Source organism: Xyrauchen texanus, chromosome 25, assembly GCF_025860055.1.
Source record: "Xyrauchen texanus isolate HMW12.3.18 chromosome 25, RBS_HiC_50CHRs, whole genome shotgun sequence".
In the NCBI taxonomy this organism is placed as follows: Eukaryota; Metazoa; Chordata; class Actinopteri; order Cypriniformes; family Catostomidae; genus Xyrauchen; species Xyrauchen texanus.
In genome coordinates, this window is record NC_068300.1 from 1931961 (window position 1) to 1954103 (window position 22143).

Sequence of the window (22143 nt, forward strand, 5' to 3'; positions counted from 1 at the left end):
CTTTGACGTAAAGGCTCAAAAAACAAATGCATATATTACATTAAAAATAAATAAATTTGAGGTCATTTGACGCCATATGAGGAGTAGACATGCGAGTGACAGCTCTGCGCACTTTGCACATTTTTTTTTATTATTTTCATGTTATAATTTGGTGAAATTATACAAAGAAGTCAAAATCCCCGGGCTCTGGAGACATTAAAAGACACGTGTTCAAGATGAAACCTCTGATGGGTCTGCAGACCGGGGATCATTTTGGATGGCGCGGCCGGTGAAATTCAGCATCCACTGTCCAGCATGTCGGTGATGCTGACAAAGGTTGTAGCTGACTTGGAGGATCTCGCTGTAATACGTCGATGAATTACGGCGATGGAAATAAAATTCTCCGAGTTGGTTACGAGTGGCATATGCTGAGAAACTGATGGATTATCTGGAGTCATCGGAAAGGGAATTATCCGCTAGTGACCAAAATAGACCTGGAAGGCATTTTGGAAAAACTGGAAGATTTGGAAAATAGGAGCCGAAGGAACAATGTATGGATTGTTGGAATTCCTGAGCATAAATAAGGCAGCGATATGGCGAAATTCCAGGATGTGCTCTTCCCAAGTCTGCTCAACATAAAAGGCCATAAGCTGGAAATCAAGCGAGCTCACAAAGTCCCGGCTCACAGATTTTTGAGGGAGACGGGCCCCAAACAATTCTGGCCAAATTTCTGAGACCATCCAATAAAGATCTCATGTTGCGCCAGGTGAGGAGCAAAGGAAAGCTTTATTTTATTTTATTTTTCAGGGACTTTCTACAAGAGAGAAACGCGATCAGTTCATGGAATGCAAGAAACTCTTGCATCAACAGATGAGCTTTTTGCTTATAATATATATTTATATTTGCTTTTGCACTGATTGCACAAACGGAGAATAGACACCAAGGATGGCCTCAAAGTATTTTTATGCCCCAAACAAGCACTGTCCTTCATAGAAACAATGGGTGAGTAAACCATTGGATTTTTCTCATGTAAGTGGATTAATTTGCTGTATATTGACTCGATTGTTTGAGGAAGCTGGGCTCCATTTTTGTTTCTTTTTGCGTTGGCTCCGCCTAGTGGCTGGAGTTTGTTTTGTGGAATAAAACTTTTCCTTAAAGAAACGTTTCCATTGATGGTGGATCACTTTTGCACTGGGCTTCCTGGCTAGATTGAGAATGGACACTATGAATGACCGCAAAATATCTACATGCCCACACAAAGGATGTATTTTATAAAGTTGATGGTCTGAGTATGTAATTGTGTATTTTCTTGGGGGGTTTATTTGTGGCACTAAAGGGAAATGTGGTCTGTATACTCTTGTTTTTGAAACACAATTGATTTTTTCTATTATATCGAAATGTCAAATGTTAATTTCAGAAATTCAGGGGCAAAGGTTTATTTTGGTTAATATTTAAACCCAACGCTATAGATCTTGAAGAGATGTTGTAAGCCACAGGCACCCCTCATGATATAATATTGGGAGGAGACTTTAATCTATTGATAGTTTCAGTCCTTGATCATAGTGAAGCAAAAGTGTGTAAGCCCCCTAGAGCAACATTGACGCTTCACAGGAAGTGTTTTTGAACCCATCTGGTAGAGACTATATCTTTTTTTCATCGGTACATAAGATTTATTCTAAAATATAATTTTTTTTATATATCCAAGTCCCTCATTTCATTTGTTGTTGATTGCTCAATTGGAAACATTTTAGTCTCAGATCACGCCCTGGTGAGTTGCCACATATGGAGAAAAATAAATCATATAGTTGTCACTTTAATGTATCCCTTCTGCTAAATTTTTTTTTTGATGAAATCAATGTTTAGATGGAGAGCAACTGGTCCTCATTATCCTCTGTGGGCGTGGCTTGGGAGGCACTTAAGGCAGTTCATAGGGGTCGGATCATACAGTATGCATCATTCACCAAAACACAAAGCTGAAGTGCTGAATGTTGTCTGATGGCCTCAGGGAATTGACCTGATTAAAATACAGATTTAATACCATTTTGTCATGGAAGGTGGAGTTTTTGCTCTTCAGGGCAAGACAGTCATATTTTGAGTCAGGGAACTAAGCAGGGAAGCATTTGGCTAGATATATAAAGCAGAGAGAATCTTTTTCTACCATTCCCTCAATAAAATCTGCTGGTGAATTATTTACCTCAGCCATTGATATTAATAATTCTATCTTGATCTTTATAGTTTAACTGGCTTCACTTTTGTTAGAAGTTTATATGGAATTATTAAGGAATGGAAATCTTCCACCAATCATGACACAAGCCTGGACACAAGTCTGATTCTTAAAAAGGTCAAAGATCCAAGCGAATGTAAGAGTTACAGTCCAATGTCCCTGATCCAGCTAGACGTAAAAATAGTCAAAAATGTTCTCCAACCGTTTAAGTAAAGTTATGACAACTCTTGTACATATACATCAGGCAGGGTTTATTCTGGGCCGTAGCTCTTCTGGCAACATTAGGTGTTTCATCAATATTATGTTGTCAGTGGAGAATGATCAGACTCCGGTCGCTGCCAACTCACTTGACGCCGAAAAGGCATTTGATATGGTAGAACGTGTTTATTTTTTAAGGTTTTGGAAATATACTGGTTCGGGAATACTTTTATTAGATGGATAGGAGCACCCAGCAGGGTTGCCCTCTATCCCCTTTATTGTTCGGTCTTGCCCTGGAACCATTAGCAGTCGCGATAAGAAGGGAAGTTGATTTTCCAGAGGTGGTTGCGGGAGGTATGGCATATAAGCTTTTGTTTTAAGCACATTACATTTTATTATAATGTATTTATTTATTATATAATATACATTTATATTACTTTCTAAAACACTGTACTTCCTGTACGTCGAACAAAACTAGATAGTGTTTACCTTTTCTTTCAAATGATCAAATGAGGCGCATGCGCACACACCGAACTGAAGTCAGTAAACACGTGGTCACAACGTTACGACGAATGGAATAAAAAAAAAAAAAACACGAATAAACTAGAAGTATTTGAGTTTAACCACAGACAGACGAAAGTGTAAATAGACAACTGCTTCTTAAGTGTTTGTATATTAAACTAGTATCGTTATACCTGGCTATATAAATGTAAAGTTCAACAAAGGCTCGTGAACAGTGCAAACGAAAGAACTTCACAAAGTGTCCCGCCTTTTTATAACAAACGTGCATCAATTTAGTTTTTAAAGGGAAAATACTTTTAACCCATCCGTCTGTGCTCGTTCTCCCCTAATATAGCACATTATCGCCTTCTTTCAACTCATTTACAGTCAGCCGCTGGATTTAAAGAGCTCATATGTCCGAAATTAATCATATAACTCGCACATTTCTGTTCATTTCTCCTAAAATAATGCGTCGATGATAAGCTTTTTGCACGGTCATTAAAACGACAAAGAGAGAAAAATTCACAACATGCACAGAAAATATATATAAACCTCACAACACTTACCGAAATGAGTTCTTCTTGTGTTTTCTGGAGGTTTTCAAAACAACAACTTCCACCAACTGGACTGGAGTGTTGATGCGTTTGAGAACAATTATCTGATTTATCAGCCCTGTTCTTCTTCTTCTTGTGTTGTTTAATGGCGGTTTACAAGCCAACATATGGTGTATTACCGCCACCAACTGGACTGGAGTGTTGATGCGCTTCTACATCTAATCTACATCTGATTTATCAGCCCTGTTGTCTCACTTTAAAATGCATTCTTTAAACTATTTTACAGCATTATACAGGAAATAAATATTTCTAAGAATCTCTTTAATCCTCTACAGAATTTAGCAGAAAACATTCAACAGCACTTGTAAAACTACATTTAAGAGAATAGTTCACCCCAGAAGTAAACTTCTGTCATCATTTACTCACCCTCATGTTGTTCCAAACCTGTATTACTTCATCTCTTCTGTTGAACACAAAAGGTAAACTTTTATTTTTGTGACACGTCTCCATAAAATTAGTTCAACTATTTAACTATTTCACCTTACCAAACCTATTGAATTGTTCTCAGGACAGTTAAAAATACTAAGAGAAATGCTTAATTATCTTAGGAAAATAGGATTTTATAAAAATATATTTATATATCTTTTTTTATTAAAAACTCTTATTTTATTAAAAAAATCGTATTTATGTTTCACACTGCAGTCCAGTTGGTGGCGGTATTACACCACATGTTAGCTTGTCAACCGCCATTAAACAACACAAGAAGAAGAAGAAGAAGAAGAACAAGAAGAAGAGGGCTGATTAATCAGATGCAGATATTTGTTCTCAAACACTCCAGCTCATTCAGTGGCGGAAATTCACCAGAAGTTGTTTTACAAACCTCCAGAAAACACCAGAAGAACTCATTTCGGTAAGTGTTCAACATCATTTGTGAGATTTATATTGATTTTTGATTGATATTTTTCTCTCTTAGGCGTTTTAATCTCTGTAAAGTAATCTTTTGTATCTCATCATGACACTTTGTTTTGTGACTGATGCTTAAAAATAATCAGTTTCAGGAGAAACACAGAAATCTGAGAATATTATGATTAATTTCGGATCGATGATCTCTTTAAATCAGCGGCTGATTGTAAATGAGTTCAATGTTCGGTGAGAGTGGGGCACAAAAAACGATCTTCTGCTTTCCTCGAGTTTGTTTAAATGCATATTTGGGATTACTGGTCATATTCAAGAGGTAAACAAATAAACTAAAACACTCAAGAACAGGTTTATTTACACTTTCTGTCTGTCTGTGGCTCAACTCAAGCTTATAATTTAGTCCAGTTTGATTAATTAATGGAGAAGTTCTGTCCAGTGTTAATTAATTACTGTAATTTACTTTTACATTGAAAAAAAATAAAGGGATTACTCTCAATTTTTCGGTAATTTAATTAGTTGCCTCTAATTGCATTAAATGCTGTATAGACTATAGAACAATTCTATATGAAACAATAGTGAATTTAAAGGGGTCATGACATGAGAAACCAAATTTGCCTTGATCTTTTGGTATATAAGAGGTCTTTGTATCATTAAAACGTCCTGCAAGTTTAATATTTTAAGACGTCCTCCCCATTCTAAACGAATCATTTATTTAATCAAGCTCAAAATACAGCTCGTTCTGGATTCATGGTTAGAAGTGACGTGACGGTTAGAAGTGACGTACCAGCGTTTGCATATGACCGCCTCCAGCACAAGATAACTACGCTTTAAGCGCAAGACAACTACGCTCATTTCAGTATCGCCGTGCGCCTCACAAGTGTTCAGTCGATGGACAGCGAGCTCTGACAGAGACTACTTGTGCACAGGAAAATTACGATGCCACACAGATGTGCTGTTCCTGGCTGTGGTCAAACAAAACCTCTGAATAAGCTGCCGAAAGATCCAGACGTCAGGGAAAAATGGATGCAGTTTATTTTTTGCGGACGTTCCAGTCACGGCAGTGTTAACTTAAGCGTTTGTTCTGTACATTTTAAGGATGACTGTTTTGAGAACAAATCTCAATATGATGCTGGCTTTGCCAGAAAACTGTTGCTCAAAGATAAGTCCGTGACGACTATTCTGGGAACAACGACGACGCAAACTGTAAGTAATCTATTTTAAACTTTAAACTACTTTTTAAAGCGCAATTTCATTCATTATGAATAATCACAGTGTTTTTACTTAGTTTACTTGCATATTGTTCTGGCTGGGGCGTCAATAATTGATACATAGGCACTGACGTTAGCCAATCATAACAGTGGGCGTTAACACTGAAGTCTTAAATGGAAAACGCCCCCAAAACAGACTGTTTGAATCAGAGGATGAGAAACAGGGTGGGAAAAGGTCATAAATCACTAGATTTTAAAAGTTTTTCTTAAAAAAAAATATATTAATACTATAATTGCACCTAAGGGAACATAATAATACAATAAAAAAACCCATGTCATGACCCCTTTAAAATCTAAATTTCACGTCTAATGTTATAATGTATGTTTTCTGAGTTAACGGTGCCCCTTTAGTTGCCCCAATGTGCATTTTTTTTGCAAAATTTCTGCCAACAAAGGACAATTCACCAAATCTGCTAAATATTTTACTTGATTAAGTTGTGATGTATTCATATTTTTCCGTGTTTGTAATTGAAAGATGATTTTAAAATGGTCACACATGACAAATTTCTGTTTTGATTTACACCCTTTTACAGATTTACAGTATATTGTAATTCATATTGTACTGGTGCCTTTGGTTTTTTATTATATGCAATTTATTTTTATTTTAAATGTTTTTGTTATTAACTCCATGCAGCAAATCAAATAGACATAGCAGAAAATGCTAATCAAACCGCATGAAATCATGCCAGTCAGGACCCAGCTCTCCATATTTTTATCACCCATATTCAGGACCACCCCATCACCCAAAACGCCTAGTCTGGGGCAAAACCAAAACCGAGTGTACACCATGTCACACACGAACCAAAACTCTTGGATCTTAACACTTCCCCAAAAAACACTGGTTGTGTCCCTGATTTCTGACGCTAGCAGGTGCGTGTGTCTTTAAGATCAAGCCTATAAAATGTAGAGGGTGTCCAATAGATGGATGCAAAATGTTAAATTGCATAAGGCACACCGTTGCAGCTCTAGAAGTAGACTTGACATTTTTTTGAATCCTAGACCACACTCCCTCCTCCAAAACCAAGTTGAAATCTTTCTCACATAATCTCTTGAGAGAAGTTGAAGCTCTGTCCCCCAGATGCTGAATTAGTAGGGATTAATACACTGATGCTTCATTACCTTTTCCAAAAGCAGTTATCACCACTTCCAGAGTATCTGCTGCTTTAGGGGTGTGTGTGCTACTCCCAAAAATAGTGCAGAGCAGGTGGCGCTGCAGTAAATACCTGAGGACTAATAAAGAACAGAGATCTGGGAAACCTAAAATGTTGAACCATGTTTTCAAAAGATCTCAGCACTCCACTCTCATATAGGTCACCAATTAAACACTCTGGACATTTTTTTCTTTACAACGTGCAAACTAACTTCTCCAGTTAGTTTAGTAGAAAGGCTTTGCAATGGCAAAATAGGGGCAAGAGGTTTCTGTTTGATACAAAACCTGTGAGGGGCTCTCCGGTGGAAGCGACCAATGAGCCAAAGTCTGAGACCGAATGCATTTTAATAAAACAATATCTTGGGTAGGCCAATCAGACGTTTGTCAAACGGCCTATGTAATTTATAGAAATGTAATCTGGGACGTTTACCGTTCCAAATGAAGGACTTCGCTATACTTGGAATACAAGTTTTGGAATACAATTAATTTTAATAACATTAACCTTTCCAATCATAGATAAATTTAATGAAGCCCACCAGCCCACATTGCTCAAACTCTTTATTAAGGGGTCGAAATTAACTAAATCAAATCAAGTTAAATTTGAAACAAATTTGCTGTGAATAAGATGCCCAAATACTTAATGCTCTGTATAGGCCACTGGAAGGCATCCGGCTTAAAAACCATTACTGGGCAGTATGCTGTCAAAGCCAAAGCTTCGGATATAGACCAATTAACTTTGTATCCTGAGAACTTAGAAAAGGAATTAATAATTCTGTGGAGGATCTAGTGGGCTCGGAGAGGAATAATAAAATATAATCTGCGTAAAGCAAAAGCTTATGTGCCATACCTCCCACCACCACCAGGGCTGTGTCCCTGTATTCTGATTGGCATTGCCAGCAGGTGGGTGTGTCTTTAAGATCAAGCCTATAAAATGTAGAGGGTGTCCAATAGATGGATGCAAAATCTTAAATTGCATAAGGCACACCGTTGCATCTCTAGATGCAGACTTGACTTTTTTTTTTAATCCTAGACCACACTCCCTCCTCCAAAACCAAGTTGAAATCTTTCTCACATAATCTAATAATAATCCAAAAGCAGTTATCACCACTTCCAGAGTATCTGCTGCTTCAGGGGTGTGTGTGTTACTCCCAAAAATAGTACAGAGCAGGTGGCGCAGCAGTATATACCTGAGGACTAATAAAGAACAGAGATCTGGGAAACCTAAAATGTTGGACCATGTTTTCAAAAGATCTCAGCACTCCACTCTCATATAGGTCACCAAGTGTATTTTTTGAGTACCGACTTAATTACTCGATTAAGTCGGTACTCAAAAAATTCTTTACGATACCAGAATTTCTGAAGGTACCGAGTACCGGGTCTACCCGGTACCCATGCAGAGGCGGGAACTTTCGAACGCTCACAACAAGCAAAAGATTGCAGCAAGCAAAGCTGCTGCTGCGGAGCCTCAACTGAATCATGTCGAAATGAAAAGTGGAAAATTTTAGGCTGATGAAAAGGGAAACATTATAGATCAGCAAAAACCTATTTGGACCTAAACGGTGCTTTCACGATTTTCTGACGAAAGGAGGAATCACATCAAAAAAAGCACATGAAAGACAGTCACCCGGATTTATTCAAGCAAATAAAGCAGGCGAGTTTAAAAGCATATTATCATTTGCATTAGGTCTGAAACGCTTAGTCGACATTATCGATATCGTCGAAAATACAAAATTGATGAGAAAAATGTTCATTGTCGAATAGTCGTTTGATCTCATTTAACGTAACATGAAATCACATTAAACTGTAATGATGACGTGTGAGAGCAGCAGTTCAGAATTACACAGATCAGTCCAGATGCACTCGAAATTTTCACAGTTTATTTTATGTAGATCCCAAAGTATTAGTGAATGATTTAAAAAAAAAGTACATTCAGAAGCATGTACCGTTGTGGAATAGGCGGAGCTCTTTAAAGGAAACATCCCGGCGTAACATCTTAAATGCAGTAAAATAGCTTTATTAAAGTTCAAATAATTCAGAAGCAGATCATGTTAATAACTATAAACTCAGAAACTGGCATTTCTCTGTGTGGTCGTTGCCTCTTCTATGAGTTGCGCGAATGTCCCGATCTGTTGGAGAGATTGAAACTGCACCCGGCTGAGAGAGACTCTGCCTCGGGGACACTCATCCCTCGCGCGAGCACGCTAAATGCAGCTAAATTAGAATTTATTTAATCATAATATATGTCACTGTGCATTTCTTATCATGAAGAAAATTGGCAATATGCAGCTTTATTAATAGAATAGAATAGAATCCTTTATTTTGGTCACACATTATACACACAGTTTTTTTGCATATATACAGTGAAATTTATTAGTTTTCACATATCCCAGCTAAGCTGGGGTCAGAGTGCCGGGTCAGCCATGATACGGCGCCCCTGGAGCAGATAGGGTTAAGGGCCTTGCTCAAGGGCCCAACAGTGGCATCTTGGTGGTGCTGGGGCTTGAACCCCCAACCTTCTGGTCAGTAACCCTGAGCCTCAACCACTGAGCCACCACTGCCACATAAGAGAGCACTTTGCACATTAGTTTGGAAATAGTTTTATATTCATTCTATTGTATGCTTGTTTATTTAGGCTTTTTTTAGTACTTGGTAAAAACTTAAATTAAAAGTTGAAGCAAATCTTATATAAGTGTTCAAACATACTTTCAGCATACATTGTTCAGTTTTGTTATAATTAAAAAATAATATATTTAAATTAAAGTGTTGCTCAATGGCATATTTCTGTTATTAGTTCTGCTGCTGATGTTTTGTAGACTTTGTTAATAAAAGAGTGTTTAGTAACCTGTTTTTGTGTTTTGCTTTTGTACCGAAAATGGTATCGAGTACCATGAAAGTTCACTGGTATTGGTACCGACTACTGAAATTTTGGTACCATGACAACACTATTCCAAATGAAGGACTTCGCTATGCTATCAAATTGCTTGAAATAAGAGAGCGGGACATCTAAGGGGGAGATTGTTGTAGGTAGTATAAATACAATTCATTTTAATAACATTAACCTTTCCAATCATAGATAAATGTAATGAAGCCCACCAGCCCACATCGCTCAAATCTTTTATTAAGGGGTGGAAAATAACTAACTAAATCACACAAATTTGCTGGGAATAAGATGCCCAAATAAAAAAGCTGTTACTGGGCAGTATGCAGTCAGAGCCAAAGCTCTCAAATTCCTTAGAAAAGGAATGAATATTTCTGTGGAGGCAAGGCATAGATCTAGTGGGCTTGGAGACGAATAATAAAATGTCATTTGCGTAAAGCAAAAGCTTATGTGCCATACCTCCCGCAACCAGCCCAGGAAAATCCACTTCCCTTCTTATCACGGCTGCTAATGGTTCCAAGGCAAGACCGAACAATAATGGGGTAAGAGGGCAACGCTGCTGGGCCTGTTCCCGAACCTGTATATTTCTAAAACCTTAAAAAGATAATTCCATTCTACCATATCAAACACCTTTTCAGCGTCAAATAAGATGGCAGCAACTGGAGACTTATCATTCGCCACTGACCACATACTATTGTTATCAGAAGAGCTTCGGCCCCGAATAAACCCTGCCTGATCTATATAAGAGATGTCATAACTTAAAAGGTTGGCCAAAATTTTGGGACATTGGACTGTAACTCTTACACTCACTTGGATCTTTGTCCTTTTTAAGAATCAGACTTGTGTCCAGGCTTGTGTCATGGTTGGCAGAAAATTCTTTAATGATTCCATATAAACCAAAGTGGAGCCAGTTCTGTAGCATAAGATCAAAAAAATTAAGCGGCAAATCCATCTGGCCCTGGAGCCTTGCCTGTTGGCAAGGCCTTGATTACCTTGCCAAGCTCCTCCAAGGTTATCTTAGAATCAAGAATTTTTTTTGCTCAGTCATTAGTTAAACTATAAAGATCAAGATAGAACTCTTTCAAAGCATTATTAATATCAATGGCTGAGGTAAATAATTCACCACCAGCAGATTTCACTGAGGGAGTGATCTCTGCTTTATATATCTAGCTTCCCTGCTTTGTCCCCCGACTCAAAATATGCCTTGTATGTCTTGCCCTGAATAGCAAAAACTCCACCTTCCACAACAAAATAGTATTAAATCTGTATTTCAATCGGGTATTTTCTCAGATCAGATGACATGGTAAAAAAAAATGGACGAATGGAGGATCACTCTTAATTTAAGAACAAAAGGGCAATTAACCACACTGGGAAACGGACTGTTATTGTGAATTAAATCCATGGATTCCTTGGACTGATCTCTCCATTATTACACACTCCAAACCTGTAAAGGATCAACTTTTATATTCTAGAATATATCAGACAATGTTTATTCTCGCTGTAACCACGTAAAAGTGACTTTTAAATTTGTTTATTTTAACAGATTTGTTCTTGTGTACAATCATATAATAATCTTGAGTTTGATGAATGTCAGTCCATTATAATGATGATTTTTTTGTGTTCAGATGTTCATCATGAGAGAACAGATGAATGTGATCCACACTGGAGAACAGCAGATGCTGCAGATACCAGTGAAGATGTGTTCAGTGAAGCTGCTGGACTGCAGGAACCTGATGAAGATGAGAGGAGAAATCAAAGTAGAGGAACAACAGAGTGATGAATATTATGAAGAAACCACAGCAAAGGAACAACAGAGTAATGATTATGATGATGATTTTTTTCCTTCAGATATGTTTCTCCTTGTAATGTTGTTTTACATATTCATGACAGGATCTGTTAGCAGATGATTTTATCACTCAAAATTCATGCTAAAAAGTTTCCCTCTATTTTGTGTTGTCAGTTTAGAAGTGCTCAGTTGTCTTTTAAGGTACATCTTTTTTTATTTTTCCAAATTCAAAACAGTTCTGCAGGAACGGTCACTCTGGATTAGGGTTTCGCTTAAAGTCTTAATTTGTCCTTTTTAACATGATGTCTTTTAAAGGATGGTTCACCAGTTGATAGACAATTTAAAGTTATTTTTCAGATAATACACTTATGGCCACAATATCCTTCATACAAAATCTAAAAAACAAACTAATGGTGTGTTGGCATTTAGAGCAAAATCTGGTCAAAAAGGGGTTTATCAGTTTGTTTTGGTGGTTCATTACAGCTTTGTAGCAAACATCACTCATTCAGGTGCACAAGCTTCTTGAGATCGCTGAACCCAATCTAAACCGGTTTGGCTCCATCTGGTTTTCTCAACCTGAAACTTACTCTGAAAATCAGAGTTTGTTCAACTAGCTTTGTGCAACGGCCACTGGGCATGTCATGTAATTTCGATATAATAATTTTATATGACAGCTGATTGACTCCCCTAGTATGAATCTATGGACCTTGCACAGCAAAAATCACAAATAAATACATTTGTCCCTCTCGAACTGATTTTTGTTAATTTACTTTGTTCATTGTAGAGCTGATGGAAGTGAAAGAGGAACATCAAGAGCTGAATGAAGCAGAGGAGAAACATCATGATTTCACAACTGGAGAAAAATCTTTGAGTTGCTCAAAGACTGAAAATAATTTCTCACCAAAAAATCCTCAAAGAAGAGCAGCAAAGAAATCTCTTACTTGCACTCAGTGTGAAAAGAATTTCGCATGTAAAAAAAATCTTAATGTACACATGAAAATTCACACAGGAGAGAAGCCTTACATGTGCCATCAGTGTGGAAAATGTTTTGCATATGCAGTTTCTCTCAAAAAGCATGTCCAACATCACTGTAGCATCGACAAGCCATTTGAATATGATAACTGTTGTAAAGCATTTGTTGAGGATTCAGACCTAAGAAAACACCTGAAAACTCACACAAATGAGAAGCCTTACAAGTGTTCTTTTTGTGGGAAATGTTTTGCACACCTGTCCTATTTGAAAAAGCACCAGAAAATGCATACCTTTGCTGGAGTTCATATGTGCATCGAATGTGGGAAGACCTTTACTACAGTCACCGATTTGAATCGGCACCAAAGAATTCATACTGGAGAGAAACCTTACAAGTGCTCACACTGTAAAAGGAGTTTCACTTGGTCATATCACCTGAAATCACATGAGAGAATTCATACTGGAGAAAAACCATACAAGTGCTTACAATGTGGAAAGAGTTTCACTCAGTCATATAATCTGAAAACACACGAGAGAATTCATACTGGAGAGAAACCTTACAAGTGCTCACACTGTGGAAAGAGTTCCACTCGGTTACAAGACCTGAAAACACATGAGAGAGTCCATACTGGAGAAAAACCTTACAAGTGCTCACACTGTGAAAAGAGTTTCACTCAGTTACATTATCTGAAAACACACAAGAGAATTCATTCTGGAGAGAAACCTTACAAGTGCTCACACTGTGGAAAGAGTTTCACTGAATCACATATCCTGAAAACACACGAGAGAATCCATACTGGAGATAAACTTTACAAGTGCTCGCACTGTGGAAAGAGTTTCACTCAGACACATTACCTGAAAACACACGAGAGAATCCATACTGGAGAAAAACCTTACAAGTGCACACACTGTGGAAAGTGTTTCACTTATTCTCAAGACCTGAAAAAACACGAGAGAATCCATACTGGAGAGAAACCTTACAAGTGCTCACACTGTGGAAAGAGTTTCACTCAGTCACAACAATTGAAAACACACGAGAGAATCCATACTGGAGAAAAACCTTACAAGTGCTCACACTGTGGAAAGAGTTTCACTTATTCACAACACCTGAAAAAACACAAGAGAATCCATACTGGAGGAAAACGTATGACTGCTCTTAATTTGGGAAAAGTTTTAACAAAGCAAGTAATCTACGTAGACATGTAAAAAAAGTATTGCGTTAAGTAAATTGTGGTAAATTCAGTTAGGATCACTACTTATTTCAGCTTTTATTTCTTTCATCACATTCCAATGGGTCAGAAGTCTACATATACTTTGTTAGTATTTGGTAGCATTGCCTTTAAATTGTTTAACTTGGGTCAAATGTTTTGAGTGTCCTTCCACAAGCTTCTCACAATAAGTTGCTGGAATTTTGGTCCATTCCTCCAGACAGAACTGGTGTAACTGAGTCAGGTTTGTAGGCCTCCTTGCTTGCATACACATTTTCAGTTCTGCCCCTGGATTGAGGTCTTGGCTTTATGATGGTCACTCCAGTACATTGACTTTGTTGTGCTTGAGCCATTTTGTGACAACTTTGAAGGTATGCTTGTGGTCATTGTCCATTTGGAGGTCCCATTTGCAAACAAGCTTAAACTTACTAGCTGATGTCTTGAGATGTTGCTTCAATATATTCACATAATTTTCCTTCCTCATGATGCCATCTGTTTTGTGATGTGCACCAGTCCCTCCTGCAGCAAAGCACCCCCAGAACATGATGCTGCCACCTCCATGCTTCACGTCGGGATGTTTTCTTCGGCTTACAAGCCTTACCCTTTTTCCTCCAAACATAAAGATGGTCATTATGGCTATTAAAAGAAAGATCTTTGTCCCCAGGTGCACTTGCATACTGTAGTCTGGCTTTTTTATGGCGGTTTTGGAGCAGTGGCTTCTTCCTTGCTGAGCAGTCTTTCAGGTCAAGTTGATATAGGACTTGTTTTACTGTTGATATAGATACTTGTCTACCTGTTTCTTTCAGCATCTTCACAAGGTCCTGGTAAATTCAGTTGATTAGACATGATTCGGAAAGGCACATACCTGTCTATATAAGGTCCCACAGTTAACAGTGCATGTCAGAGCACAAACCAAGCCATGAAGTCCAAGGAATTGTCTGTACACCTCCAACACAGGATTGTATCGTGGCACAGATCTGTGGAAGGGTACAGAAAAATGTCTGCAGCATTGAAGGTCCCATTGAGCACAGTGGCCTCCATCATCCATAAATGGAAGAAGTTTGGAACCACTAGGAATCTTCCTAGAGCTGGCCGCCCGGACAAACTGAGCAATCAGGGGAGAAGGGACTTAGTAAGGGAGGTGACCAAGAACCCAATTGTCACTCTGATAGAGCTCCAGCATTTCTCTGTGGAGAGAGGAGAACCTTCCAGAAGAACACCCATCTCTGCGGCACTCCACCAATCAGGCCTGTATGGTAGATTGGCCAGACGGAAGTAAATGGCACATGACAGTCCTACTGGAGTTTGCCAAAAGGCACTTGAAGGACTCTCAGACCATGAGAAACAAAATTCTCTGGTCTGATGAAACCTTTGGCCTGAATGGCAAGCGTCATGTCTGGAGGAAACCAAGCACCGCTCCTCACCTGGCCAATACCGTCCCTAAAGTGAAGCATGGTGGTGGCAGCATCATGCTGTGGGGATGTTTTTCAGCGGCAGGAACTGGGAGACTAGTCAGGATTGAGAGAAAGATGAACGCAGCAATGTACAGAGACATCCTTGATGAAAACCTGCTCCAGAGCGGTCTGAACCTCAGACTGTGGCGAAGGTTCATCTTCCAACAGGACAACGACCCTAACAACACAGCCAAGATTACAAAGGAGTGGCTACGGGACAACTCTGTGAATGTCCTTGAGTGGCCCAGCCAGAGCCCAGACTTGAACCCGATTGAACATCTCTGGAGAGATCTGAAAATGGCTGTGCACCGACGCTCCCATCCAACCTGATGGAGCTTGAGAGGTCCTGCAATGAAGAATGGGAGAAACTTCCCAAAAATAGGTGTGCCACGCTTGTAGCATCATACACAAAAAGACTTGAGGATGTAATTGGTGCCAAAGGTGCTTCAACAAAGTATTGAGCAAAGGCTGTGAATACTATATACATGAGATTTGTTTCGTTTTTTATTTTTTATAAATTTGCAAAGATTTCAAACAAACTTCTTTCACGTTGTCATTATGGGGGTATAGTTTGTAGAATTTTGAGGAAATTAATAAATGTAATCCACAAATGTAATGTTTAAAGGTACAGTTAATTTAATGCATTTAAATTTCTGACCCACTGGAAGTTTGATACAGTCAATTAAAAGGGAAACAGTCTGTCTGCAAACAAATGTTGGAAAAATGACTTGTCATGCACAATGTAATTTGCAAATTAACACCTATGCAAGTATATCTGGAGATTAATTATTATTTTTTACTTATGTTATGCATTTAAAAACTGTCTCTTTTAAATAGTTAATTTAGTCACAAGTGTATTATTAATTTTAAAATATATAGTATTTCCCATATAAACTTGTGTAAATATAACTAGCATGTTTACATTTTAGTCTGGTGGATGAATAAAGTCTTTGCTTCATAATCTTATAATGTGTTTATTTTACTTAGTGTTTAGTGTAAGTACTTACTAAGACAGACAGACAGGTAGTGTATGGAATTATATTAAAGCATATAGTTACACGTTGGGTTCTGTTTAGGAAGTATATTTGAAAGTAGGAAGGAAGTTCAGGCCAAGATATCAAATTAAAGTTAATAAAGGACTTGGTTCTCTAGGTATTTTAAAAAGGGCCACAGGAGTCTAGATATTTTTGTTTTATACATTTCTTGCTGTTTTTATGTTTTATGCATTTCTTGCTGTTTATTTTTCATAATTGAAGTGTTCTATCAGTAAGTTGAGCCAGTATGTTATGGATATCTTTGTTCTGACTTTCCGCTTAAGCAATATCTTCTTTGCAATTGTAATGGCTACACATATCAATGATTTAATGTGGCTAGCTATTTCTATACCAGATGTGTCACCCCAGGAGAACTAAGTTGGAAAGAGGTATGCCAAGGATGACAATCTCTGCAAGTCTACTCACGACCTCAGACCAAAATATCTGTATGTTAGGACAGAGCCAAAGGGCATGAGGGAAGTTACCATTGGTGAAACGGGTCTGAGTGAAGATTTATGTGCAGAGTTTAATACAAATAGTTAAACAGGCAGAGGTCAAAACCAGGTAAGCAATCCAGATAAACAAACAAATCAAAGATGGTAAACAAAGAGGTAATCCAAGGTATAGGCAATAATCACAACAGGCAGGCAGTAGATAAAGATAACGCTCAGAAATACCAGACAATGGGGTGAATTGGCAAAACTTTGCAGTGAGCGCAGATATTATATACACTGGGAGTGATAGGTGAATGGAATTCAGGTGTGAGAGTCAATGGCGAGAAGGAGATGCTGGGAAGTGTAGTCCTGGTTGAGGATAATACTTGGCAGAAGGGATCTTGTGTGAACAGACGGAGAAAGGGGGAGTACTGTCGCATCAGATGGTACTCCCCCCTTTGAAGACCCCCTTTAGAGCGTACAGGAGGTCTGCCCAGGGCCCAAGAGCCGGACGGTAAGGATGGGCTAGATGAAATTCTGAGATGAGCGAATGGTCCAGAATGTCTTCCGAAGAGACCCAAGATTGTTCCTCTGGTCCTTAGTCCCAATCTAAGACTCTGCCCCAATGTCGAGAGTCAATTAGAGTGTTGACTTGGTAGGCTTTCTCCCCATTGAGGTCAAGAGGAGGGGTACGGTTGTCAGGAGAGGCACTGGAAGACTCAGCAACCGGTTTGAGTAGAGACATGGAAAGTAGGAGAGCTGCAGTAGTGAGGTGGCAGTTGAAGTTAACGAAGTATAACGAGCATAAAACAGGACTGACCACAATTAATGTGTTTAGATGCAATTGAATATATTGCAGCTGGGACATTCCTGTATGGCTTGATGTCTTGAGGACTTGATGTCCACCAACCATGTCTTTGACACCAATTCAATTAATTTTATATGAGATGGTCCCTTGTGAAATGTATATAATGGGTTCTGAATCCTGGTTCATGGACATTCATTTTTATAAGGTGCATGATCAAAATGTTGACAAAAAAACATATTATGGTAACTGTATGATTCCCCCTGAAAAGTATGCACCCTTCAAAACCTCAAAAATCGACTGTCCACAATGCAAAAATATACAACCATGTATTTTTTATCATTTAAATACATTGGAAATGGGATGGTCACTTGTAAAATGTATTTGCCATTATTTATCAATAATACATGGATGGTGGACATTTTTTATTAGGTCCATAATCAAAATACTAACAAAACTTTTACTTGACTCTGTGACTCCCTCTGAACAACATTCACACTTCAAAATTCAAAAATCAACTGTCTACCATCTATGTATATTTTTGCATTGTACTGCATAAATTGTAGATGGGATCTCCATATCTCAGAGTTGGGACCACTTAGAGACTTAAAAATGGTACTCCTGTGCTTGCCCTAGCCACCCCTTTCAATGGTGCAAATATGAAGTAGTTCAGAGAAAGTCAAATATTTTGATAAAATTTATGACTTTCTCCAATCTTCATAATATTTTAAACATGAACAGGAGACAAACACAGGAGTGCAGGTTTCATCTCTCTAAGTGGTCCCCACTCTGAAAAATAGAGATCCCATCTGCAATGTATAAAATACAAAATATACATGGTTGGTGGACAGTTGGTTTATGAGATTTTGAAGGGTGCAGGGAGTCACATAGTCACCTAACGTTGAGCAAGGCACGTTTTTGTCATACGTCTTATGAAATTTTGTCTTAAATTTCATATTATGCCTTTAAAAATGGATGTCCACCAACCATGTATTTTTGATAATGTAAATACAATGTATTTACATTATCAAAAATACATGGATAGCTTTCTGAGCTGGTTAGGTGGGCACTTACTTTGTGATTCAGCAAAATTACAGGAAATGCCTGTTTGAAATTGATTTACATGTCATATTATTCATAAAACACATTGAATAACCCTAAGGGTATACAGTTTAACACATTCATATACCTTACAAGTCATAAAAGTGAATAATATGCTTAAAAACTGAGTGTCCACAGACTATGTATTTGGTGGCAATTAAATACATTGCAGGTGGGATCTTCCTGCATGACAGAGTGAAAATTCCTTTAAATTTGGTGCAAACACTTTGGGGCTTCAAATGCTTATTCATATTGAAAATTGGTGCTGGGCAAGTATTGATAAAAAATCTGGAAAAATATTCTAGGAAAATAACTAACTTTTCACTCAAACGTGGGAAACTCTTCCTAACCTGGGACTGGGGATATGCCTCTAGAAGGCCTTGGTTCTGGGGCAACTGCTGCATCAGATGTACCAACATAAGTATAAATGTCAATCTAGGCACTCTAATGTAGAGATTCAAATGATACCACATTGAGCTACCTTCTACTTGTACTGTTGTTGGGGTTGCCCTTACTGCTGTATAAGATCCTTCCCTTCTGGGTTTATTCCACTTCCTCCTAAAAACTCTCAGATACACTTGGGCTCTGTGTGAGTGGTGGTGGCATAGTGGGCTAAAGCACATAATTGGTAATCAGAAGGCTGCTGGTTCCACAGCCATCACCATTGTGTTGTTGAGCAAGGCACTTAACTCCAGATTGCTCCGGGCGAATTGTCCCTGTGATAAATGCACTGTAAGTCGCTTTGTATAAATAAAGTCTGCCAAATGCATAAATGTAAATGTCTCTAGGAACTATGGGACAGGGCACTTCTTCCCTGTGTCCCCTTCTTTGTTCCTGTAAATAAATGGCTTAATGTTGTTAATTGTCTTATGTAAGCCCTTAATTCCATCTGCAACTGTTATAAAGGTCTTCATAGGGACCTCTCAAATATGGTTCTGGCATGGGTCTGCCTTTTAACATTTCGTGCAGTGTTAGATTAGTGATTATGTTGGTCTGCATGCAGTAACTCATCAATGCAAGAGGTAGAGCATCAACCTAATTAAGTTTGGTGTCAGCACAAATTTTTTTAAGCTTAGCTTTGAGAGGTCCATTCACTATTTCTACCATTCACTGTGTTTGTGGATGATAGACAGACACAAATTCAGCCAAATGTGCAGAGCATGGTTGTGCACAATGCTGTAACAAAATTGGAACAAAACTATTGTCTTTTCTCTTAACAATAGCATTCTTAGCACGATTTCCAAGATGGTCTCTGAAACATGACTCATCTACATAATAATCAGCCTCTGCATCAATGATAGGTGTTGACTCAAAATCTGGTCTTAAACAAGTAAAATCAAAATAGTCTATTACACATCCATGACGTGTTCCCTCCCCTTCTAGAGGAATGAATTTGGCTGGGTTTATTGTTGTGCATAAGTTAGCAGTGTTGAATATTTCAAACACCTGGCTTGGGTTAAAACAAATCTACCTTGTTCTAATATTTCTGCTACATCATGTTGGATGTAAATTATTACTGGGTAGCCCATTGTCACTGTGGAAGCTCTGGGGTTGCTACAGCTGGAGCTGTAAATGCTATCAATGCAGCAGTGTCCCATGTTGGTCGAGCTCATAAATACTGATGCTCTGTCTGTTTCATCAATGCCCTTAAGAGGACTGTTTTGATAGCGTAATCTTCTATCCAATCACATACTTTATAGGTCATACCTATAAAGGTTATCATTTGTCCCACTGTTTGTGGTTGAGGTGCTTTACTGCTTTATGTGAAATGATTCATCCTAAATATTCTACCTGTGGTAGGAAGTATTGCGATTTTTCTTTAGAGACCTTGTGGCCTCCGTTAGCCAATTTACTGAGCACTTTGATAGAATCTTGATGACATTGTTCTAATGTTGTTGAGCAAATTAACAGATCATCTACGTACTGTATCACATTTACATTTATGTATTTGGCAGACACTTTTATCCAAAGTGACTTACAGTGCACTTATTACAAGGACACAATGGTGGTGGCCGTGGGGAACAAACCAGCGACCTTCTGATTAACAGTTGTGCTTTAGCCCACTACGCCACCACTATACAATGTGCTATCTAGTCAAAAATCTTCCAGATCAAGGAGAAAGTGTCACATTTGATGAAACAATAGTTGAACTGATCACAGAGGCCAATCTGATTGATTATTGGAGAATGAAAAACTTAACTAGAAAACAATTTACCTGGTTCAATGCATCTAATAATGGTCATTGCTCAAGATTAGATTATTGGTTAATTTCAGACAATCTGGCTAATGAAGTAAATAGATGTGAAATTTCAGCATCACCCCTGACTGATCATTGTGTAATATCTTTGACCCTCTCTCCAGGCGGAAATGAGACAAACATAAGTCCAATATGGAAATTTAACAATACACTATTGGACGATACTAAGTTTTGTAATGAAGTTAAACAACAGGAGAAGAACAAAGTGGGAAAGAGGTATGCCAAGGTTGACAATCTTGAAAAGTACATTTTCTAAGGCAACATTTTTAACTTTAGATTGTTCTAAATCTAACCTTGGGAGTCTATCTTGTTGAGCCATTGTCTAATGTACAGTACATGCATTACAATAATATAGTCTTGAGGTAATGAATGCATTAATTAGTTTTTTCGGTATCAGCAGCAGAGAGCATGCGTCGTAACTTAGCAATTTTTCCAATAATTACTACTTTTTGGAATTGAGTAGAAGGACATTTCAGGTCATCCAATCATTGATTTCATTAATATACTATAATTTGGAGAATTGTGAAATTTGGGTTTAGAAGAAATATAAAGTTGGGTATCATCTGCATAAGAGTGGAAAACAATTCCTGATAATATCTCCCAGGAGAAGCATGTATAAGGAGAAAAGCAGAGGCCCTAAAATTATCCCTGTAGCAGTCCGTACATTTTTTTATTTGACAATCCCTTGTTTACACACAAAATATGATAACGGTCTGATAAAAAGACCTAAACCATGCTAATGCAACTCCACAAATGCCAACTTAATTCTCCATCCTATTCAAGAGAATGTCATGATGTTGAATGCAGCACTAAGGTCTAAAATTCCTAGAAGAGAAATGCAGCTGCACTCAGATGATAAGAGCAAGGCATTTGTAACTCGGATAAGTGCTGTCTCTGTACAGTGATGAGGCCTAAATCCTGACTGAAATTGTTCATATGAACATATTTGGGAGGATACTGCATTTTCTAGTATTTTCAACATAAACAGGAGATTTGAAATCGGTCTATAATTAGCCAGTTCTCCAAGATCAAGTTGCTTCTTAATAAATAGTATAACTTCCATTTGAAATTGTCTTAATACATTTAATTTAAGAGTTAATAATATTAAGAAGAGGTTCTGAGATTACAGGGAATACCTCTTTCAAGAGCTTAGTTGGTATTGGATCTAACATACATGTTATGACTTTTGATTTTTTTGATAAGTTTGTTAGCTCTTCATGACGTATGACAGCGAAGGACAGCGAAGAAAAATTATCAGTAAAGAAATACATGAAGTCATTACTATTGTGCTGTGATGGAATATCTGGTTCAGTCTATGTTTTATTCCTAATCAATTTAGCTGCAGTATGTAATAAACACTTAGGATTGTTATTGTTATTTTCTATGAGTTTTCAAAAAATTGCTGACCAACATTTTTCAACTCGC

The 22143-nt window shown here is 37.9% G+C and overlaps 1 protein-coding gene across 5 annotated transcripts in view; it reads right to left on the reverse strand.

Moving 5' to 3' along the window:
• The window catches only part of LOC127618565 (gastrula zinc finger protein XlCGF26.1-like), a 105400-nt gene that overhangs the window by 69080 nt on the left and 14177 nt on the right, over window positions 1–22143 (reverse strand). For 2 of the 5 annotated variants that reach the window (XM_052091099.1, XM_052091091.1), the window contains exon 1: window positions 3469–3575. The exons of the other annotated variants lie outside the window; for them this stretch is intronic. The gene's annotated coding sequence lies outside the window, so the exon portion shown is untranslated. Of the gene's footprint in view, window positions 1–3468; window positions 3576–22143 lie in introns of those variants that run through there. 5 annotated transcript variants of the gene reach the window in all.